The sequence below is a fragment of the Cnephaeus nilssonii genome (genome assembly GCF_951640355.1).
Source record: "Cnephaeus nilssonii genome assembly, chromosome: 12".
In the NCBI taxonomy this organism is placed as follows: Eukaryota; Metazoa; Chordata; class Mammalia; order Chiroptera; family Vespertilionidae; genus Cnephaeus; species Cnephaeus nilssonii.
The window spans coordinates 68,496,893-68,519,909 of record NC_137083.1 but is presented as its reverse complement, the minus strand read 5'-3'; the positions used below and the strand labels follow the sequence as shown (position 1 = coordinate 68,519,909).

The 23,017-nt window shown below is 41.3% G+C and overlaps 1 protein-coding gene across 2 annotated transcripts in view; it reads left to right on the top strand.

Annotated features, from left to right (window-relative positions):
• Positions 1-23,017, top strand: part of CPED1 (cadherin like and PC-esterase domain containing 1) — a 292,313-nt gene that overhangs the window by 80,745 nt on the left and 188,551 nt on the right. The window lies entirely within an intron of this gene.

Genomic DNA, 23,017 nt, shown 5'->3' with positions numbered 1-23,017 from the left:
TTCTATGTCGTGACAACATTAGAAAAGTAGGATAAAAATTACCACCTTGTTTTCTCATAGATTCCCAGAGTGGGAAAATAACATCAGATGTTATATGTCTTCATAGATGAAATTATAGTCTCCTTTAAAGCTCATCAATGAAAGGGTTCTTCATATTTCTTGTTTAAAATTCATTTAATGTTTAATGGCTATGCCCCTAGAAGGTATCTATATTAATAATAGCCTAGGTGGTCATCACACCCTCATGCATCACACCCTAATGTCGTCACAAAATGGCCATCACAAGATGGCTGTGTGCACAGCAGAGGTGGGGCTTGGCGGAGGAGGCAGATCGCGGCAGGGAAGGGCAGTTATGGGCGATCAGGCCGGCAGGGAGGGCAGTTGGGGGGGACCAGGCCTTCAGGGGAGGGCAGTTGGGGGCGACCAGGCCTGCAGGGGAGGGAAGTTGGGGGCAACCAGGCCGGCAGGGGAGGGCAGTTGGGGGTGACCAGGAAGGAAGGGGAGGGCAGTTGGGGGTGACCGGGCTTGCAGGGGAGGGCAGTTGGAGGTGACCAGGCCTGCATGGGAGGGAGGTTAGGGGCAACCGGGCCGGCAGGGGAGGGCAGTTGGGGGTTACGGGGCCAGCAGGGGAGGGCAGTTGAGAGCGATCGGGCCGGCAGGGGAACAGTTAGGTGTCAATCAGGCTGGCAGGGGAGTAGTTAGGGGGTGATCAGGCTGGCAGGCAGGCATGTGGTTGGGAGCCAGCAGTCCCGGATTGTGAGAGGGATGTCCGACTGCCGGTTTAGGTCCGATCCTTGTAGGATCGGACCTAAACCGGCAGTCGGACATCTCCCGAGGGGTCCCAGATTGGAGAGGGTGCAGGCTGGGCTGAGGGAAACCCCCCCCCCCCACAGTGCACGAATTTCGTGCACCGGGCCTCTAGTCTAAAATAAATGAGAGCTACATAAACTTGGTTCTGTAGTTACTCTTTTAAATCACAATTGTAACTGACTCCATAGTCTCTAAATTTGTTTTGTTTTTATAAACATCCACTGACTAGTTTCTTTATTTTTTTAAAAGTAATGTGAGGAATAACTAAAATAATTACTTGCATTAATACATTACTAATAAGTTTGGAAATACACTTAAAGAAATTTGAAAAAATATTGTTTACATTTTGAAGAATGACTCCAGATTTTTAAGTTTTTGTTGTTTTTGCTATTTACATTCAAAATGGTTGACTCAGAACATTAAGTTTCTTTAGTGTTAGAATTAGTAACATAGAATCATAGGGATGAAAGTGCATTTATAGCCAGAAATGGATTACCAGTTTATAAGTTTATATTTTATTTTTGCTTTCATAAAATTAAGTTTTCCTCTTTTGCTTTAAACATTTTTAATTCTTTTTAAAAAATATATTTTTATTGATTTCAGAGAGGAAGGGAGAGAGAGAAAGAGATAGAAACATCAATGATGAGAGATAATTATTGATGGGCTGCCTCCTGCACATACCTCACACTAGGGATCGAGCCTGCAACCCTGGTATGTGCCCTGATGGGAAATCAAACCATGACCTCTTAGTTCATAGGTAGACGCTCAACTACTGAGCCACATAGGCTGGGCAAACATTTTTTATTCTTAAGAACATTTGTAAGTTCTCGGTATATGTCCTTTCTCCACTCTGTCTAGTATGTTATTTTCTATTTATCTTCATGACTAACAAGATAGTTTATGGGATATATATCTTTTTAAATGGAATTACTTCTCCTGTCATGTTTTCTTAGTGGTATAGCTTTAAAAGAATATATCTCCAGCATGGTTGTATGATTTAAACTTTAAAAACAACAGCTTTTGTGGTAGACTTTTTCTGTGACTGTATAGTATATAATATAAACTCAGTATTAATAACATTGTATCTGTTCTGAATACTGAATATTTAATATTGAATACATATTACATAGCAACATGTCAGTGCCTAAACATCTGCAGTAGTTCTATTAAAAAGGTAAGATTGTCAAACTAAACACAATATGACACAATTTAGCCATTTCATTTAAAACTAAAGTGGCCCATGTCATTTTTAGCTGTGTTTTATTTATTTAGAGGAAGGCAAAACAAAATTTTGAAACCAGATGTTTTAGCTCTGCCGCCTGTGTGACTTAACTTCAGGTTGCTGTTGGGTGAGGATAATGAAACCATTTCATAAATGAAATTTTAAAAATAAAGTAAATAACACGTGTGTGTGTGTGTGTGTGTGTGTGTGTGTGTGTGTGTATGTATAATTTGATTTGAAGAATAAAAAATGTTATATATTATTCCTAACACATAATGTTTAAAAAAATGGTAACTGGATCACCCTAGATTTGAAAAATCAAGCAACAGGCCTCTTAGTGCTTAGTATTATTTTTCTTTTGATATGAGTGACTATCACTAAACTTTTAGGTTTCTGTCAAAAAGTGTGAAGGGTCTGAGATTTCTTCTCCCTTCCAAGCTCACAAGTCAGTCTGCCACAGCGTCCTGGGTGCTGGCAGGAGACAGGAGGCTCCTGACTCAGAGAAAAATGACTCTATAATTTACAGCAGTGGCTGCAGTCAGGCTACCAGCATTTGTCCCGGTTCACTGAGCCCAGTTCCCATAGGGCGATGTGAAGCAGGCAGCTGACACTTGTAAACTTAGTGGTTTGTGGTTCAAGAGAGGAACTCCTAGCTTAGGGAGTTTGACTGTTTTATAACGGGCAGCGAGCATGCCTGCCCTTTGCCCCAAAGGGAGACATTATTTTTGTTATATTGGACAAAGCCTTCTCTTTGCTCAGGAGGGAGACACTATCTTTATATTTCAAAGCTATCTGCTATCTAGATGTCTTTGAAAAGATAGTTCAGAGCGAAGTGGTCAGTGCCTCTGTTTGCAAAATGTGCAGAAATGTGACAGGTAAATGGAGAAGTGTCTCTCCACAGATTGAGAGATTACCTGAGAAGCTTCAGCTCCGAGGCTTAATAAATGGATAATTCTGAGCAAGATTTCCAGCCCGGTTGTGCTTGATTTCTCTTATCTATAAAAACACAGTGTTAGGCAATGATCAATAATGCTGAGGTTCCATGCTTCCCCAGTGGCTTTCCCCAGATTTAATCCTAAACCGTAGAGAGAAACAAGGATGCTGAGAAAGGATGGATGATCATACCGGTAAACATAGCTGGGACCCTCCACGTGCGGCAGGACACACAGAGTTCGGGCCAGATGCAGAGGAAAGCTTGAAGACAGCGGGGGAGACTAACAGTCTGTTCCATTCCAAAGCTACACACAGTGTACCTGCCATTAGGTGTGTGATTCACATCCAGAGGCACCAGTCCATGGAATTTTTATGGGCTTACAAACTGATTTATTTTTATCTTGCCATTTAATGCTTTGCTTAAAAAAAAAAAAAGTTGTCTATTTTTTTTATGAGCCCAAACTTGTTGCTAATGTTTTTGTTGTTGTTGCTTTTTACTGTTTGTTTGTTTTTTGATAAAAAGAATTTCTTTTCCATATTTGAAATATAAGTACAAAACAAAACATCAGAGAATTGTTTTATTTCATTTGTGAGTTGTTGTTTTTGTTCTTTTTTTATGCAGGATCACCATCCAAGAAGTCAGGGTTAGGAGTGAGCCAAATTTTTGGCTATTACTCATTTTTTCCATTAGTATTATCTTAGCTCTGAGCAGTGGCTGACACATGACGTTTGAAATGTACCCAAAATTGTACCCAAAAGGTAGCATTTGGAACATTTTGTGTCATTTTTTTAAAAGTAAGATTGTGAGTACATAAAGAAAAAAATAAAACAATAAATAAAATGTAATACCTTTTGTTGTATCTAAACAAGACTGGACTTAAAAAAATTATAGATATTTACTACCAAAGATAAAACAAATCTTTAAAATAACGTAATTGAAATTATTTTTAAACATTGATCAATAATATTTATTTATCTCGCATGGCACTGATGATTGTTTTTAATATTTTAGATTTTAAAATTCCTTTTTATCATATGATATCAGTAAAATATTGTCAGAGAATCAGGTAGCTTACCTTGAATTTAAATAAGACAACATGGAAATTGTTAATGCTTTTTTAAAAAAATATGTTTTTATTTTTTATTATTTTTAAAATATATTTTATTGATTTTTTTACAGAAAAGAAGGGAGAGGGATAGAGAGCTAGAAACATTGATGAGAGAGAAACATCGATCAGCTGCCTCCTGCACACCCCTACTGGGGATGTGGCCGCAACCAAGGTACATGCCCTTGACTGGAATTGAACCTGGGACCCTTCAGTCCGCAGTCCAACGGATCCACTGAGCCAAACCGATCAGGGCAAAAATATGTTTTTATTGATTTCAGAGAGGAAGGGAGAGGGGGAGAGAGAGAGAGAAACATTCAGTGATGAGAGAGAATCATTGATCAGCTGCTTCCTGTATGCCCCCTCCTGGGGATGGAGCCCACAACCCCTGCATGTGCCCTTGACCATAATCGAACCTGGGACCCTTTAGTCCACAGGCCAGTGCTCTATCTACTGAGTCAAACCGGCTAAGGTGTCAATGCTTTTAATGCTTTCATTTATTTTCTTTCCTCTGCTATAAATTGGTGGAATGTCTTTTTTTTCAAACAAGAGTATAAGAAACGAGACATTCCCAGTTTTAAAGAAGATTGGGAACTCCTCTCTAAGAAGCAATCGGGCACATTTCAGAGAAGGCCAGTTTGCCTGTTCTCTGTGCTCTCAAATGCTGCCACCCATCTCTGCGTCTCCTGTAAGCTCTTTCAGGCCTCTGTCTTTCCCAAGACTTCACTTCCTGTCTTACACACGATTATATCCTTTATGCAAAACATTCTCCTCCCCAAGCAAAACTCTCAGCTCTTTAAGTATGACTGACTTCAGCTAGGTGATGGTAAGAGTAAGCTGATGGAACTAATGCATACTAAATTACACCCTCACCAGGGTCCTAAGCCTCTTAGATGTATTTGAATTTTTATAAAAGAAGCTTGCAAACCCAGTGAATTTCTAATTGGTAGAATTTCTGGAAGTGCATTCAAATCCCCATTCAATTCAATAGCAAGTCACTCCCAAAGCTTATCTATCTACTTGTCTCCATCTCTATCATGACCAACCTAGTCCAAGTCAGCATTCCCTCATACCTTCCCACTTCCTTTCTTGTTCTATGCTCCTTCTCTTAGCACATCTTTGCATTTCCCTAAATCCTTGGAAACTCTAGCTTTTTTAAAATTGATTTTTAATCAGAGAGAGAGAGAGAGAGAGACAGAGAGACAGAGAGAGACAGAGACAGAGAGAGAAACATCAATGTGAGAAATATCCTGTAGGTGCCCCGACTAGGGATGGAACCCACAACCCAGGTATGTGCCTTCATGGGAATCAAATTGGGACCTTTTTGATCGATGGAATGATGCTCCAGCCAGCTGAGTCACCCAGCCAGAGCTGGAAACTCCAGCTTTGATTTTGATTTTTCTCATGAAACAATGACTTTTGTTAACCCCGGAGAACAATGAAGCTGGTTTTTCCACTAAAACCTTAATCTCTGGAGTTGGGGTATTGTCAACATCTCTTTGCTTCTCCTTCTTACTATTATTTACCAACATCTTGATTATTCAACATAATTAATAAGAAAATTATCACCTGGATTAACATCTTCCTCTCTACTTCAAATCTACCATCATTCTTGTCAAAATGATGTTTATTCACATGACCCATTTAGCATCATAACTCACAGCTTTTTTTTCAGTTTTTTTGTTTTGTTTTTTATTTTACATAAATCTTTGTTGTTGAAAGTATTATATATGTCCCTTTTCCCCCATTGCCCTCTCTCTCTCCTCATCCCCCAAGCTTTCACCACCCACAGTCTGTGCCCTTGGGTTATGCATATATGTATATGAGTTCATTTGTTGATCTCTTCCCCCACTCCACCCTTCCCTGCCTTCCCTCTGAGGTTTGACAGACTGTTTGATGCTTCTCTGTCTCTGGGTCTATTTTTGTTCATCAGTTTATGTTGGTCATTAGATTCCACATATGAGTGAGATCATGTGATACTTACCTTTCTCTGACTGGCTTATTTCACTTAGCATAATGTTCTCTAGATCCACCCATGCTGTTGCAAATGGTAAGAGTTCTTTCTTTTTTACAGCTGTGTAGTATTCCATTGTATAGATGCACCACAGTTATTTAATCCATTCATCTGCTGATGGGCATTTAGGTTCTTTCCAAATCTTAGCTATTGTAAATTGTGCTGCTATGAACATAGGGGTGCATATATTCTTTCTGATGGGTGTTTCTGAGTTCTTGGGATATAGTCCTAGAAGTGGGATCACTGGGTCAAATGGGAGTTCCATATTTAATTTTTTGAGGAAACTCCATACTGTTTTTCACAGTGGCTGCACCAGGCTGCATTCTCACCAGCAGTGCACGAGAGTTCCCTTTTCTCCACACCCTCGCCAGCACTTGTCATTTGTTGATTTGTTGATAATAGCCATTCTGACAGGTGTGAGATGGCTCTTCATTGTCATTTTTATTTACATCTCTGATGATCAGTGACTTTGAGCATGTTTTCATATGCCTTTTGGCCTTCTGTATGTCCATTTTGAAGAAGTGTCTATTGAGGTCCTTTGCCCATTTTTTAATTGAATTGTGTATCTTCCTTTTGTTATTTTGTATGAGTTCTCTGTACATTTTGGAGGTTAATCCCTTATCGGATCTCATCAAACTGCTACCTTCCTTTCTCATCAGCTTCAGCCTCCCACTTCTATAGCCTTGCTCAGGAACTTACACCACAGAGAGCTCCATCATCTTTGAAAGCTTAAACTATTTCACCACTTTATAATCACAGCCTCTCTGGCCTTTTCACTCCTTCAATGTTACTGAGCCATGAATCTCAAATGTCACTTTTGTCTGCTACTTTCTCCACATCTGTCAGACATTTTTTTATCATAATTTCTTTCCTATGAAACCTGGACCACTTAGTCTGCCACTTGAAATATTTCCATAAAAGCACCTCCAATATTCATATTTTTCTTCCACACCATCCCTTAAAACATTTATAAAAAAATATCCTACAATCTTATTTCTCTGCTCCACACAACAAACACGGGAGCAAATCACACAAGATTGCATTCAATTCCAAGGATATTTTTCCTCACTTGCTAAAATGGAAAGAGTCAAACTACTCCTGCAATTGTCAGCCCAACCTCCACCAACAACACAACTGGCCCGTGGCACACGAAGCAACCTCTCCTAAATTTCCTCTAAAATACTTATAAGAAAATGTAAGAACTACTGCTAGCACTCACATTATAGAAGGATATAGGAGGAATTTTCATTCTAAGGCTGATGGAAGTAAATTGTAGTTCTTGTTGTTGTTATTGTTGTTTTTGTTATCCTCGCTAGAGGATATTTTCCCACTGGTTTTTAAGGACAGTGGAAGAGAGAGGGAAAGACAGAGAGAAACTTCGATGTGTTTACACATCGATTGCCTCCTGCATTGCCTCCTGCACAAGCCCAGCCCTGGCCAGGGAGGAACCTGCAATTAAGATACGTGCCCTTGACCGGAATCAAACCCGGGACCTATTGGTCCATAGGCCAACACCCTATCTACTGAGCCAAAACAGCTAGGGCAAATTGTAGTTCTTAATGCTCTATTCAGTTCCGTATAAGTAGAGAAGAGTAGAACTTATTTCACAATAAAAACCAGCAGAGTGTGCTAATGGTTTGGTTGTGGTTTGTAAAAGATTGTCTCCCAACAATTTTAGCCAGCCCAGTTGGGCTAGATAAGCTAGACACCAGGAAATGGAAGCTAATTTGTCATTCAATAACTGTAGGTCTCAGAAAAGTCAAGTTGTTGGCCAAGGACACTTTTCTTCCAAATTGAGCATATTGTTTTACAAATGAAGAAAATATAAAGAATAAAATAAATATCCTGAATTCACCAACCCGGAGATAATTACTAGAAACTTTTGTGTATATATTTCATATTGAAAATCTAAACTATTATTACTCAAGAATGCCTTCCAAGTGAAGTCCACTTGACTTGGTGATTTAGATTTACACTTTGCTCCTATTATACCTGTAAAAGCCTCCATTATAGCCAAGACACGTTGTATTTCAGTTGTATTTATATGTGTTTGTTTCTCCTCAAGGAATGAGACTTCCTTATTTTTCACTTCTTAAGCTCAGTACATGGTCATAGTTCTTGGTATATAATAGTCACTCTACTATTTTTAAATGGAAGACTTGAGAGGATGCTAATGGAGGGGGTTAGATTTGTGGAAGGAGTGCCCTGCCTATCATCAGAGTGTTTTGAAAATGCTTGGATGGATTTATCCATTTACCCATTAAGAGCTCAATAATGAGTTGGTGCTATGGGTCAGAGAAGATGAAAATACTGTCTCACTCTTCTAAGATATAATTATGTATTTTGAGCAATAAGGTATTTACATCTATGAAAGAACAAGAGAACTATTATCACACAGATACAAGGCAGACTGGTATCAATAAATTACGTGATGTAGCGCCAACTTCTAGGTGATTACCATTGCAGCCAAGAGGCAGATCACCTTATTGCTATCTAAAAGGACAAACAACAGTTTCTCACATTGTTGGTTGATCCTCATTCATGCAGATTGGAGATGGACATGCACTTCCCTTAGTAGGCTCATATTTTTGTACAATTTCAACCCCCAATGCTTTAAATATTTGTTCACCAATTCTTTAGAGGAGAAGCTCAGTGTTAACTGCCAGAAGAATGGAGCAGGAAGACAATAGTGAGAGTTCACTCTCTTATCTATACATATAAAAGTCTAAGCTACCGTCCGACTGTCTAACTGTCTGACCGGTAGCTATGACCTGTTGACTACCAGGGGGCAGACACCCAACGCAGGAACTGCTGAGCTGTGGTAACTTGGCAGCTGTGGTTCTTGGGTGACGCACCTGGAATTAGAGAGGAGGGAGCCTGATTTTGGGGTGCATCACCCGAAAACTGCCCTCTCGCAATCCGGTACCCCTTGGGGGATGTCGGAGAGCCAGTTTCGGTCCAATCCCCGCAGGTCAGGCTGAGGGACCCCACCGGTGCATGAATCCATGCACCGGGCCTCTAGTATTTTACTATTCTAGTTTTACTATTCTAATATTTTACTATTTCTTAAAAAATGTTTTTGAATTTATTGATTTCAGAGAGGAAGGAAGGGAGAGGGAGAGAAAGATAGAAACATCAATGATGAGAGAGAATCATCTATCTGCTGCCTCCCACACATCCCACTCCCTTTCCCAGCGGATCGAGCCTGCAACTCAGGCACCTACCCAGATCAGAAATAGAACCATGACTTCCTGGTTCATGGGTCCATGCTCAACCATTGAGCCACATCAGCCTGGCTGTTTTACTGCTTCTTACAGATTAACTCGCTAGGCTCTTTTCTTCATCTTAATGGTTCTGCATTTAGGGCAGAGGAAATAAACCCAATACTTCTTTCTGACTGTTGTACTTCAGCATCTTTTCTCTATGGATTCTGTGAAAGTGTCTGAAATATAGCTGGAAATCCTAAATCACAAAGAAAGATCATTGATCTAGATTACAGTAGATGCCAGGTGGATTGTTTTTCTTTTTTAAATTCTAAACCTTAAAAAAAAATCTCAGAATCTCTATTTATTGGAGAAATGAAATTGCTTTGATCAATAATGCATAGCATCTTCTCCTCTTCATTCTGTCCTTTGTCCTCTCTTTTCTTCCTTGTGGTAGCCCTTGGAGGCAACTTCATGACACCTGCCCGGCCCTCTAGATAAGCAACTCCAGTATAGAGTTAACAGCAGTCGTTGGGGATGGGAAATACTTTTTTGATTCTTTCTATTTACCAAGCATGAAAGTTAGCAGTAATGTTATTTTCTTTCCTTCCTGTATCTTGGTTAAATCTTTGGCCACTCATGAGAAGGAAGTTAATGAAAAGAAATCAAATTTTAAAAATGATTCAACATGCATTTCTAAAATTTCTTTTACCTTTTCTTTTTATTATGCCTTTATTACACCAGTAATATACATTCATTATAAAAAGAATTGAAAATTCAAATAAGCAAAAAGAAAGAAAAAATTTAAATTTAGTAAAATTACACAATTTTCTATACCTTCCATATTCATGTACAAGTTTTACATACTAAAATATTTTGCAATTCAAGTGTGGCATATTTATCAATTAAAAACTCTGAAGACATTAAAAATAATGGAGATCTACTTTTATTGGGATAGAAAATATTCACACCATATGGTTGAGTTAAAAATAAAAATATATTTTGTATTATATATCTTGCCTATATATACAATATCTATGTAAAATGTATATCAATATGTTTATATATATGCATACATATATTAATTTGCTTAGCACTCACAGTATCTCCATAAAGGAGATATTAATATTATTCCTATTTTATTCAGTAGCCACGTGAGGTGACTTTCCAGGATCCCATGTCTGACAAGTGCTATCTGGACATAGGCAGTCTGACTCTGGAGCCAATTTTCTTAACCACTTCACTCTGCCAAACTCCTCAGGGTGGCATTTAAGACCGACCCTCGACCCCCTACCATAGGCTGAGGCATTTTTCTCCCTGGTCTTCCATTCTTTCCTCAAGCTGAGCTCCTCCCTTCACTGTCCCTTCACTTTATCACCATCTTATCTTCCTGCCTTTACTCTAATGACCTCGTTTTGATCCCATTTTAAATTAATCATAGTGACCTCAACTTAATCATCTTTTTAAAGACCTTTTCTCTAAATACAGTCCCACTCTGAGTCACTGGGTGGTTAGGACTTCAACATATGAATTTTGAGGGGACACAAACCAACCCATAACAGCCAGGGATGGGTGGAAGGGGCAGAGGACTGTGATGGGCAGTCCCATCTAATCCATATGGAGAGGGGAAAACAGACCCCGAATGGAGAGCTATTATACAGATGAAGACAACAGATGTCTATTATTCCAGGTGTTTGATAAATACTTATTGATTGGTTATGATAAAGCCCATGGAATTCTTAAGCAGAACTAGCCTTACCCCACCCCCAAATTATTTTAACGTAAGGAAATATTTATCTTTCCTTATTTTCAGCACCCAGAGCTTGATACTATACACTGGTTACCCAAGTGTCCTTCTGCTGGTCTGTACATGGATTTGCTTTTCTGGGCCAAGCTTGGTTCTCACTTCCTACCTTGAACCCCCATTCTCACATGTTCCCAGACCCTGCCTCTGCTCTCCAGAGCTAGTTAAATAAGATGAATTAATTAGTGCTGCTCTTCTTTCCTCTCTCAAGTGTACATTTTTTTCCCACAGGACTTACTTGAACCCAAATAATAATTCTATTGATAAAAATTTAAACAACACTGCAGACCAGTCAGAACCACATGGAAACTGTTGAATCATGCAAATGAGGTGGTCACTTACACAGTCTGACCTATTCATAAAATTCACCACTGTCGCTGTGAACTGTAAATCTCTAAATTAACGACTCACAGCCAAAATCTAATGAAGATTTTGGGGAAATGGTAGCCTTGCTTCATTTTTTTGAAAACGGGGGGAAATATATTCTGCTTGCTGTAGCCTGTTCACTGGAAACTGCATAGTTCTTCCTTCCACTTGGCCTTTTTTCAAAACTGAGACGCAAGCTTGTCAGTGTGCCTGGGATACTTCATGGCTGGTCACTGGAGGACGGAGGGAAGGTCAGTGGTGGCTGGGAGCACTGGGATGTGCGGGGGAGTGCGAGCTTTAGGAGGCTCACTTTTTCTTGTCTTTGGGAGAAGCTAGACCAATGTCACTGACCCAAAACTGTCTCTTGCTCTTGTGTCGCTCAGGGCTTTACACTTTGCACATTTGGCATCAGACCAGTTTGAAAGGGACAGCATGTGCATTTCCCAGTAAATATTTTGGTAGTTCATTGACTAGCTGAAGGAACTCATTCATCCCTCTGCTCTTTGGTAGGGCAAGTTTAAAAGGCCATGGCCTTTACCCGGTTGGTGTGGCTTAGTGGTTGAAGTGTTGACCTATGAACCAGGAGGTCATGGTTCGAGTCCTGGTCAGGGCACATGCCCGGGTTGCGGGCTTGATCCCCAATGGGGAGTGTGCAGGAGGCAGCAGATCAGTAATTCTCTCTCATCATTGATGTTTCTATCTCTCTCTCTCTCCCTCTCCCTTCCTCTCTGAAATCAATATATATATAAGGTCTTTTTCTTTTAAAGTTAAACTGATTTGGTAAAACTGAACATCTCTGGATTATGACCTCTGTCCCTCATGCCATCATGTAATTATCTTTACTTGGAGAGTTTGTTATCTTGTGCCAAACACTCTTATACACTAGAGGCAGCATTGTACAGCAAATTTATACTCTGTGATTCTGATTATTAATTCTGATTTTCAATAGACCATAAAGGAAGAGTTGATAAGAGTGATAGGCACTTTTGTTGTCTAACTCTCTCCAAGAAATCCCCTGATAACTTATTTCAATGATAATCAAAGGCAAATAGCATTGCATCTAAATAATGCCCAAACAACTTGTTAAAACATGAAGAACTTTAAACAATGAAACTGGATTACATAATAAGACCTTTTATTTGCATTAAATAATAAAAATTTCATAAAATATATTTGTACTTCATTAACTTGTGTGTCCTGTTTACCCAGCCTGCATCTATTAACCAATAGTCTATTCATCTATGTTAGACACATTCCATGACACAGACTTTAGCCTGCCAAAATAAACTATACTGTATTTTTTGCATTTTCTTCAACGAATGCGTCGTCTAAACAGTGATTGTGATATTTCCCCACTTCATTTCTTTCTGAGCTACTGATTTTGCAGCAGAAATATTAGCAGTGCCTCTGAAGTGTTGCTAAGATACCTACAAAATGTATCTTACTACAAAATACTGTAGATGAAAATGTTCTTACAGAAGGAGCCAGACTCTTTACTTTTAAGCAATTGGGGGCTGCACTACTTGAGAATTATGAGAGCTGGGTCAAGAAGGGTATGCAACAAATTCAGGTTCTAGGATTTAGCTGCTGAAATGGTGGAAATTCATTCTGAAACTGACAGGCTGGTTTTGTTTTATGAGGGAAGCCAGTAGAACTTCAATTCGTTTTTTTATGCATTTAAAATCTCTGTTATATGTAGAGATATACTATATATAGTGAGTATTCAGTATTGGGGATATACAGTGTTGAATTTAAAGATAATCTCTCTCCCAGTCTCCTTCTAGTGGTAGCAGCAACAAAAAACTTAAAAGTGTTAAGACAGATAAAGTGTTAGCAAAGCTTATGGTGCCCAAGGCTTTGTTCATTCATTTTCATGGACATTCAGGGCCATGACCTGACTTTAGATTTACAGGATATCATCAGTATTAGAAAATAAAAGCCCACTAAAGTGATGCATTAACTGCAATGCACACAGCGTCATAAAGTGTGTTATATAACACATTATTCATGGGAAGATGACTAACCTCTTGAACTTCTCATTGTAACTAAAATCCTAATATGCAAATCGACCGAACTGCAGAATGACCGGTCGCTACGATGCGCACTGACCATCAGGGGGCAGACGCTCAATGTAGGAGCTGCCACCTGGTGGTCAGTGTGCTCCCACAGGGGGAGCACCACTCAGCCAGAAGCTGGGCTGAGGGCTGGCGAGAGCAGTGGCGGTGATGGGAGCCTCTCCCGCCTCCACAGCAGTGCTAAGGACCCTTCAGGGGATGTCGGACTGATGGGTGAGGCCTGCTCTGTGGGGAGCAGCAGTCAGACATCCCCCGAGGGGTCCCAGACTGCGAGAGGGCACAGGCTGGGCTGAGGGCCCCCCCCCCCCCCCCCGCCCCAGTGCATGAATGTCGTGCACCGGGCCTCTAGTAATTAATAATATAATTTATTAGGCATTTAGTGTCTTCCAATATAACACATTCTATTGAGCAATACATTGATAAAGGCCCAAAATGAGAGTTGCAGCAAGCTATAAACGAAGTGAAACATAGTCATGTCCCTAAATAGAATCTTAGAATACTTCATTTACAGTTGAAGTTGGCAGAAGTACAATGAACTGAATGAACAGGGAATCTATGGGAGATGTTTTGCTCTTTGATGATGGGTTGAGTGTGCTTCTGTCTGGGAAAGAAGCATAGAGTCTATTTCATAGTAAACTCTGATCAAATCCTGTGGTTCATTGCATCAGTAACTTGAGACTATTTTCTTTAAACTTCTCTTAGCACCATCTAATGGTAAACTATGGAATTTCTCTTTTCTTGAGTAATTTTAGATAATGACCTCCTAGAGTCATGGCAGCAGTACAATTCCAGTGTTGAGAGTCATGTCACTAGAAATGTGTAGCATATAGAGGGTCCCACTTACCCCCAAAAGGACAAAAGTGGATAACTCACCCACATTAACTGAGAGGGCCTTTGGGAGGCCCATCTTGCTGCACCCATTTCTAAGCCTCTGTAAGAAAGTATGTGCTAAGATTTCTAACGAAAGAGGTTAAAAGAAATCTAACTTTCCACTGAGTGAAGGCAGAAGTGAGGAATCTTACGATGGCCTGGATATGAGGAAACCAGAATTCTAGTTTCACCTAGCCCCTAACTCTAGTTAATGACTCTGGGGAAAGTACGTAGAATGTGCTTCCTTTCTAGACTTGCAAACTATGAACAATTGTACTGACTATCCTTTGCTCATAGAGTTGTCATGAAAATGCTTTCTAAAAGAATATGTATTATAACTCTATAAAAGTAATGTGTAAGGTATTATTTCTAAGTGAATCAAAATATCCATGAATTGACTTGGAGAAAAAAATTGAATGAGGTTTTTAGTTTAATATGTTGACATAAAACTGTCACCACAATGTTGTTCTTGTTGGAGTCATTCTGATATGGAAAGAGATAGGCAAGTATTGCCTGGAGTTAGAGGTTAAGTGCATAGATCGTCATCAAACAGATGAGTACTAGTTTGGGGGTTTGTTGTGTAATTATAATAGAACTTCTTGATTTATGCTACAGTGTAATTTTATAGATAAGTTACCCTAAAATAATGACCAGAGCTCATGTTAACTTTTACTTTTTATATGTCAGACACTGTGTCAAGCACTTACAAACTTATTCTTTAACTCTGTATAACCATCAATGGGCAGATACTGTCATGCCTTCTTAGATGTAGAAATGGAAGCTCTGAGATCCTCTGGCCTATACAGCTAGAAAGAAGCAAATCCATAGCTCAAGTACTATACTATAGTAGAGGCCCAGTGCATGAAATTCGTGCACTGGGGGCGGGGGGGAGGTACCTCTCAGTCCAATCTGCACCCTCTTCAATCTGGGACCCCTCAGGGGATGTCCAACTTCCAGCAGTCGGACATCCCTCTCACAATCCGTAACTGCTGGCTCCTAACCACTCACCTGCCTGCCTGCCTGATTGCCCCTAACCCCACTGCCTGCCTGCCTGCTCGCCCCTACCTTGATCTCCTGCCAGCCTGATTGCCCCTACCTTGCCCTCCCCTATCAGCCTGATCACCCCAAACTGCCTGTGCCTTGGCCCCCAATCTGGCCTCCCTCTGGGGGCACCGCCCCCTTTACCCAAATGCTGCTGCCACTGCTGGCCTGAGCCTCAGCGCTTCGCAGCTGGTAATGGCTGCCTGAGCCTCGGCCCTTGTAGGCACTGCGGCTTTGTCTGGAAGGATGTCCGGAAGACAACCACTCTAATTAGCATACTACCCTTTTATTAGTATAGACTTGGGGACCATTACAACCACGCAGAACTTGAAGAAAACACATGGCCCTGGTCAGTTTGGCTTAATGGAGAGAGCATCGGCCTGTGGACTGAAGAGTCCAGGTTTGATTCTGGTCAGGGGCACACATGCCTGGGTTTCGGGCCAATCCCCAGTAGGGGGCCTGTGGGCGGCAGCTGATCAGTGATTCTTTTTTTTTTTTTTTTTAAATATATTTTATTGATTTTTCACAGAGAGGAAGGGAGAGGGATAGAGAGCTAGAAATATCGATGAGAGAGAGACATCGACCAGCTGCCTCCTGCACACCACCCACTGGGGGATGTGCCCGCAACCAATGTACATGCCCTTGACCGGAATCGAACCTGGGACCTTCCAGTCCGCAGACCGACACTCTATCACTGAGCCAAACCGGTTTCGGCTGATCAGTGATTCTTATCATTGATGTTTCTATCTCTCCCTCTCCCTTTCTGAAATTTAAAAAATATATATTTTTTAAAGAAAACACATGATCTTCACTTTGGGCTTTGTCATCTTACAATATTCTTTGTGCAGGGTTTTAACTTCCCTCAACTTTCCTTTACCCACCTTTAAAATGCAATCTATTTTGGGGAAGATGTTCAGGAAAGTGATTCCAGTGGGTAGAAGTTTTTTTTTTTGGAGGGGATGGGTCATGAAGATATTTAAAAATTGAGCATGGTGATGGTTGTACGACTCTGAATTTACTTTAAAAAACCAGTTCATTGTACACTTTAGGTGACATGTACAGTATATGGGTTATATCTCAACAAAGCTGTTCTTTTATTTCTTTTTAAATAAAGACCAGTCTTATAATGAATTGCAGATGTTTTCAGAGGCCCCTCAAGATTTGCTTACCACGTCCCAAATCACGGCTGTGATTCCCAGTTGCCTCCAGTCCTGGTGGATCTGGATGGTGTGGTTTGCAAAGGAGAAGGTGGCAAGAGGCTTATGGAATTTCTGCAACCCCATTCCCCCGTCTCCTCATAGGGCACCAGGACCATTTCCACTGTGCCAGCTCTGCTTCCTTTAACCTGTTGGGCAAAAGAATCCTGCATGCTCTGGCCAGAAAGTGCATTCTCTCTTAGGTGGCCCGAATGCTTTTTTTAAGGTCGTTTTATGGATTCAAAAGAATTAACAGAGATGTGGAAAGCTTTTGTCAAATTCCTTTTACATGGTTCTTCCAGTCTCATGGGAAGTGAGATGTGGCTCTGAATTCATCCCAAAGTGTGTCTTTGGGCAAAAGCACCCAGAATGGCACAACTCCTGCAGGATGCCCTACACACTTCGCTGTCAGGACTCAGGGGGCCTGAGGGTGAGCGAGGCGGCGGTGCCAGCACAGGACCTGGGAGAAGGTAGTGCTTTCTACACTGCCCAGGCCACGTGGACTGCAGCTGCACCCGCCCAGGTGGGCAGGGTGTTTCTGCTGTCTTGTTTTGGTCTGGCCTCCACCCCGTCAGCCAGGGACCTGTGCCTGCACTGAGACTGAGCGGTTTGATGGCCCTGCTTTTTGGTGAACAGTGGACGCACTCCCACCTCCCCGAGACTGGCAGTTGGGCTCTGGCGGCTTCTGAGTCCCTTGCAGGGAGAGCCCGGCCCTAGGTCAAGAACAGACTCGGGCGTCCTCGGCGAGGAGGCCTCCTTGGGCTAGGGGCCGTCAAAGTTTGAAGGCCGGCCATGAGCCCAATCCTGGCAGGGGTCTCCTCTGGGGTGCTGGCAGGCCTGGGTTAGGGTCACTGGCGGTTTGGAGGCTGGTCATGCCCCCGATCCTGGCGGGGGTCTCCTCTGGGGAGCTGGCAGGCCTGGGTTAGGGTCACTGGCGGTTCCAGGGTCTTCCTTCGTTCCGTGCCACCCCCTGGTGGTCAGTGCATGTCATAGTGAGCAATCGAACTCCTGAGGAAGCACTTTGCATATTAGCCATCCTATCTAGTAAAGAGGGAATATGCTAATTGACCCTCACGCCATCGCAAAGATGGCAGCGCCCACAGCCAATAAGGGGGGAATATACTAATTGACTGTCCCGCCCTCAAAGATGGCAGCACCCACAGCCAATAAGGAGGGAATATGCTAATTGACTGCCCCGCCCTCAAAGATGGCAGCGCCCACAGCCAATAAGGAGGGAATATGCTAATTGACTGCCCTGCCCTCAAAGATGGCAGCGCCCACAGCCACTAGATAGTGGCACCCAATCCCCTGAGCTCCATGCGCCTGCCTCCAGAGTCCCCCAGGCCCCTCAGGCCCCAGCCACCCAGGGCCGACCCAAGGTGCAGGCAAGCCTCAGATGGTGGCTGCCCAGCCACCCAGGGCTGGCCCGAAGTGCAGGCAAGCTTCAGATGGTGGCTGCTCAGCCGCCCAGGGCTGGCCCAAGGTGCAGGTAACCAGGGCCAGCCGACGCTTGTGCTGCCAGCAGTGGCAGCAGCAGCAGCAGAGATGTGATGGGCCATTGCCTTCCCCTGATTGCTGAGTTGCCTCCTGCCCCTGAGAGCTCCCGAACTGTGAGAGGGGGCAGGCCGGGCTGAGGGACCCCCCTCCAGTGCATGAATTTTCATGCACTGGGCCTTTAGTTTATATATATAGAAAAGAAAGGAGCTATTTAAGAAAGCCTAATACCTGGGTCTAATGACAAATTGAACTTGTTTTACCTATTTTTAAATTATTTTTATTATTCTCTAATCAATTAAAATAATCCTTATAATTTCTTATTTACTATACTATTTCCATATAAGCAGATGTTATGTAATTTTGCTACAAACAGACCCTGTTTCTTTTTGTTTTTGAGGGGTAGTCAGAACTCAGGTGCTCAGCGCTTACTGCTACTCTGTCTTCATCTTTCTTCTGTTACTACTTTCTGATACGGCCATTCCAGGTATAGTTCCTCAAACCAGCTACAACCTTTTCTAAGCAAAGTAGAAAATTTACCATGACAAACTTCACACTGTAGCCATGTGCTGGGATGAGGGGTGACTCGGATGTGGGTGTAGCCACTAACCTCAAGTCTAGAATGATAGTGACCACATTGGACCACTTGAAAGGGCCAAGAATTAGTTGTCTTGGCATTCTGAAGCTGCTCTTCTGACCTTCATGGGAGGGTTTTTAGAATCCACTGGTTTATAAAGAACAATCTGGGGATGTGGATTAATAAATGTAAGTAGAACCAAATTATATAATTTCTGTGAATTAATGACTCTCGAAAATGGTTTTCAGAAGGAGTAATTGCTTTGACCTAATTGCACATTGCTGTTGGATAGTGGCTGGATGCACCCCAGGCCAGGCTGCATATGTGGGAATCCCATATTGGCCTTTAATAGCCCAGTGTCCTTGGGCAGGTTTCTTACCTTCTCTGTGCTTTACTTTTCTGTCTGAAATGTAGGGGCGATATGACTGTCCCCTAGGATTGCTTGGATAGTAGAATGAGTTAATATACTTAAAGACTGAGAACAAGGCCTCACATAGAGCCAGCAACCCACAATCATAAGTGTTGTGATGGTGATGTTTAGTATTGTTTAGTTCTAAGACTGTCGCAACTGGACCTGAAGTATAGCTCTTGAACAAGGTATGGAAATATGTATTTATCCTTGAAATAGAAAAAGCCATAACTATTTATATTCTTGCATTCCAAATATTGCACAGACAGGAAGTTTCCTTAAATTCTAAATACAGAATTAAGAAGAAAAGGAGAAAGGTTACGAGGTCAAGTAAACTGGTTATGCCTAATTTATCTTTTTCAGTTCAGTATTTTGAAATATTTCTATTTCTAGATTCCTTCTCTCAGTCTTATGTAGTTGGTTAGTCAACAGCCAATTTTAGAAGAGATTGTGTCATTTAAAAGAAAGAACTTTAAACCATATTCATCGTGGGCTATAAAAAGCAAAGGTAGCACCCACAAAGTGATATTTAAAATTTTCCAGTTACATGGTTTATTGGTAAATCTACACCTGTAGATTTTGCCAAGAGCAAAATGAGCAATGCAGATGTTTCTGCATTTTCAATTAAGGGAAATTTTACCTATTGGGTAGGTTTTAATAGAATATTTCACTACTTATAAGCTTTTGAAACATTTTCAGCCATTGGTGGGTGAAAAGCCCTTAAGTACTATATAGAATATGGCTCATGGGGGAAAGCAAAACTCAAAACAAAAAACTAGAGTCTCGTGCCTATTTTGAAATGTCTAGTCAGAAACTGTGCTCTCCTGTTAACTGAAGCTCCTGGGACTGCGAGATATTGTGAGTGTTTTAAGCGATTTGGTAAATAAAAGCCCGAGTTGGGATATCGAAGAAAAGGCTGAGTGAAGAGCAACATTCTCTGAGCTGTCAGCGGTTGTGGCGAGTGGGTGATTCGGTGAGCAGTTTTGAAGCACAGTGCTGGAAACCTGAATTGCAAATCATTTGATGGATAACGGTGGCCATGAACTTCTGTCACTTTTCACTCTGGATCCATGAAATTGAATGAACACTCTTGAGTTCAGCTTTTCTCCTAATGGAAACTTCATGTACTTTTTCTTTAAATCGGAATGTGTTTGCCTGCCAGTGTCCCCACCCCCAGCCCTTCCCTCACTGCGAAGAGCCGGAGATGCCAACTTGGGCAACTGGACCTGACCTCCGCCTCAGGGGACTGAGCCGAGTGTGGCAAGGGACTTGGGGCAAAAATCGCCCCTTTGAGAGAATCTTGCGCACTATGTTGTGTTAAGCAAACAGATAAACAAACAAATTAAAACACTCCCTCCCACAAGACTGATTCCAAAAGCCTGGAGAAGTATTTTAAAATCTTAATAGTTTTTTGTTTGTTTTGTTTTTAGGGAAGGCAGGTTGGAGACAAATTTTATCAATTGGACAACTATCCTTTTTCAACACACAATGACATTTCTGCCAAATGACGTTTACAACCCTCTTCTCTTCTTAAGCACCCACCTCTCGCTCAACAAAACACCATCTGTTACAACCCCTCTCCTCATTGGTCTCTTCTCTCCAACTCATTTATGGAAATTAAAAATCTATTTATCTATTCCTGTCATTCAAACAACATAACATGACTTGGTTTCCAAATAAGCATGTATCATTCTTTCTTAGCGGGAAAAGGAGGAAGGAAACCCAGACTTTGCTATTTTATCGCTGTTCCCCAATATTTTCTGAAAGTTAGCTTGAATTCTCTCCACTACTTACAATCCACGCTTTTTAATTCAGTTTCCATTGGCTGGGTCTACAGAGTCAAATTGTAGCAGAGACTTCAAGCAGTTAACTCAGGACTTTGGACACCTGAGTGATGCCAGAGCTCATGGGATTTTTTTAAGCAATGACTGCACAGCCCTGACTATTTGAAATGACTGGGATGTCATTGGTGCCATAAAATTACTCTCTCTAAGACATTGCACTGTAAGAAATAGCAAGATGCAAATGACTTGCTATTCATCATCCACCTATTTTAAGGCATTTAAGTAGCAGCTTAGATCTGGAAGTTCAGTCAGGGACACGCAAACAAATGGTGATGATCGAGATGATGTGCTGGTGTAAGAACTCTAAGGCTGACTCACAGTGTATTAATTCTACGAAAAGTAATTCATGTATATGGCCTCTTGGTGGGAGATGTATGAAGAAAATATGAAGAATATCCTTGTAGAAAACAGTCATTTGAATTGAATGTCCTGGCCTAAATTCTACCTGGGAGAAGACACGTTAACGTCAAAGTTTAAAATCCAGACAAGAATTCAAAAATTTAACCACCTAATTAACCTCTTTAAAGATCAAGGGTTCTTTAGCACTTCAGTTAATGAAGGCTCCCTCCACTTTGCCTTAATTAATTGATTAATTCTTTAGTCATTTACAAGATATGAAATAGGCCAAATGTACCTGATTAATACCACTGTACCTAGCTAAGGTCAACAACTGAAGCATCGTTTCAGCAACTCTTGTCAGATTCTGCCTGCCTTCTGACCCTGCCCTTTGTGGCCTAATCTGTTAGAGTAGACTCCGTGTTAGAAAGCCTCTTAGCCAAACCTGCTTCCGCTGACTCCAATCCGATCGCTGTTCAGTTGAGGAGAAAGAACATGAGGACAAAATGCTTCTGTAGAAACATGCTTGTTCAGTGTCTTAATGAAAAATCTCTTCTGACCTAGCCCACGATCCTGAGCTAATTCTGGATATTTGGCTCTCTGTCTCTCATTAGATTTCATTTTGACAATTGGCTCTACTCTCTGCATGTCCTATATTTTTGTCTCACTTTCAGAGTCAGATATTATGAAAAAATCTTGATATTTTAAATATGTACTTGGTTCATATAATGCATTTATTTGTACATAATATTGACATAGAGAAATAAATTGACAGTAATACCGTGTATGCTTTATTACACCAAAAAATAGGGTCTGTAAAGTGGCCAGTAATAAAGAGATATGCTAATGTATGGTTTTATTTAAAACTAGAGGCCCGATGCACGAAAATTCGTGCAAGAGTAGGCCTACCTTCCCCCGGCTGCCGGCACCGGTTTCCCTCTGGCACCCGGGACCCGGGCTTCCCTCCTCTGGCCACCTGCAGGCACCTGGGACCCGGGCTGCTTCCCTTCTTTCGGCCCAAGGGCACCCGGGACTCGGGCACCTGGCATCCGGGGCCTGGGCTGGCTTCCCTCGGGCCACCTGCAGGCACCTGGGACCCAGCTGGCTTCCCTCCGACCCTGGCTTCGTCAGGAAGGACGTCCGGAAGATGTCCAGTCTAATTAGCATATTACCCTCTTATTATTATAGATAGCAGCAATTAAAAAAATAGGGGCAATGACTTTAGTGTTTTTGTCTTACATTTAAATTAGGATTGACTTCAATACACTTGAAAAGAATTTCAAATCACTGTTAAGAGTCCTGCTAATCATTAATTATTCTGATGTAAATTACATCAATAATATTTCATGTTTTACTCCAGGAAATGTTCCTGAGAGAAAACTTTAATGTTAATAAAAGGATAAATTTATTTTCATGGTGGGTGGGCTTAGACAGCTATTCTATTATTATATTTGTTGCACTCTATTAATATTTGTTGGAGGTTGTGTTTCAAATTGTTATTAATGGTGCTTATTAATTTATACTGAATTATTAATCTTTGGTTTTGCCGAAGTAGTCAAGCGTTCTTTTTCTTTCTTTCCCTCTGGAAAAATTTGGCAAAAAGAGTGAAAGCAAAATTAAGCTGCCATAAAGTAGTAAGACAACCTTTCATGCTATTTGGTCATTTCAGTGAAATCATAGGAGCAAGAAAATTGAAGTGGTCGTCTAGACATAGCTT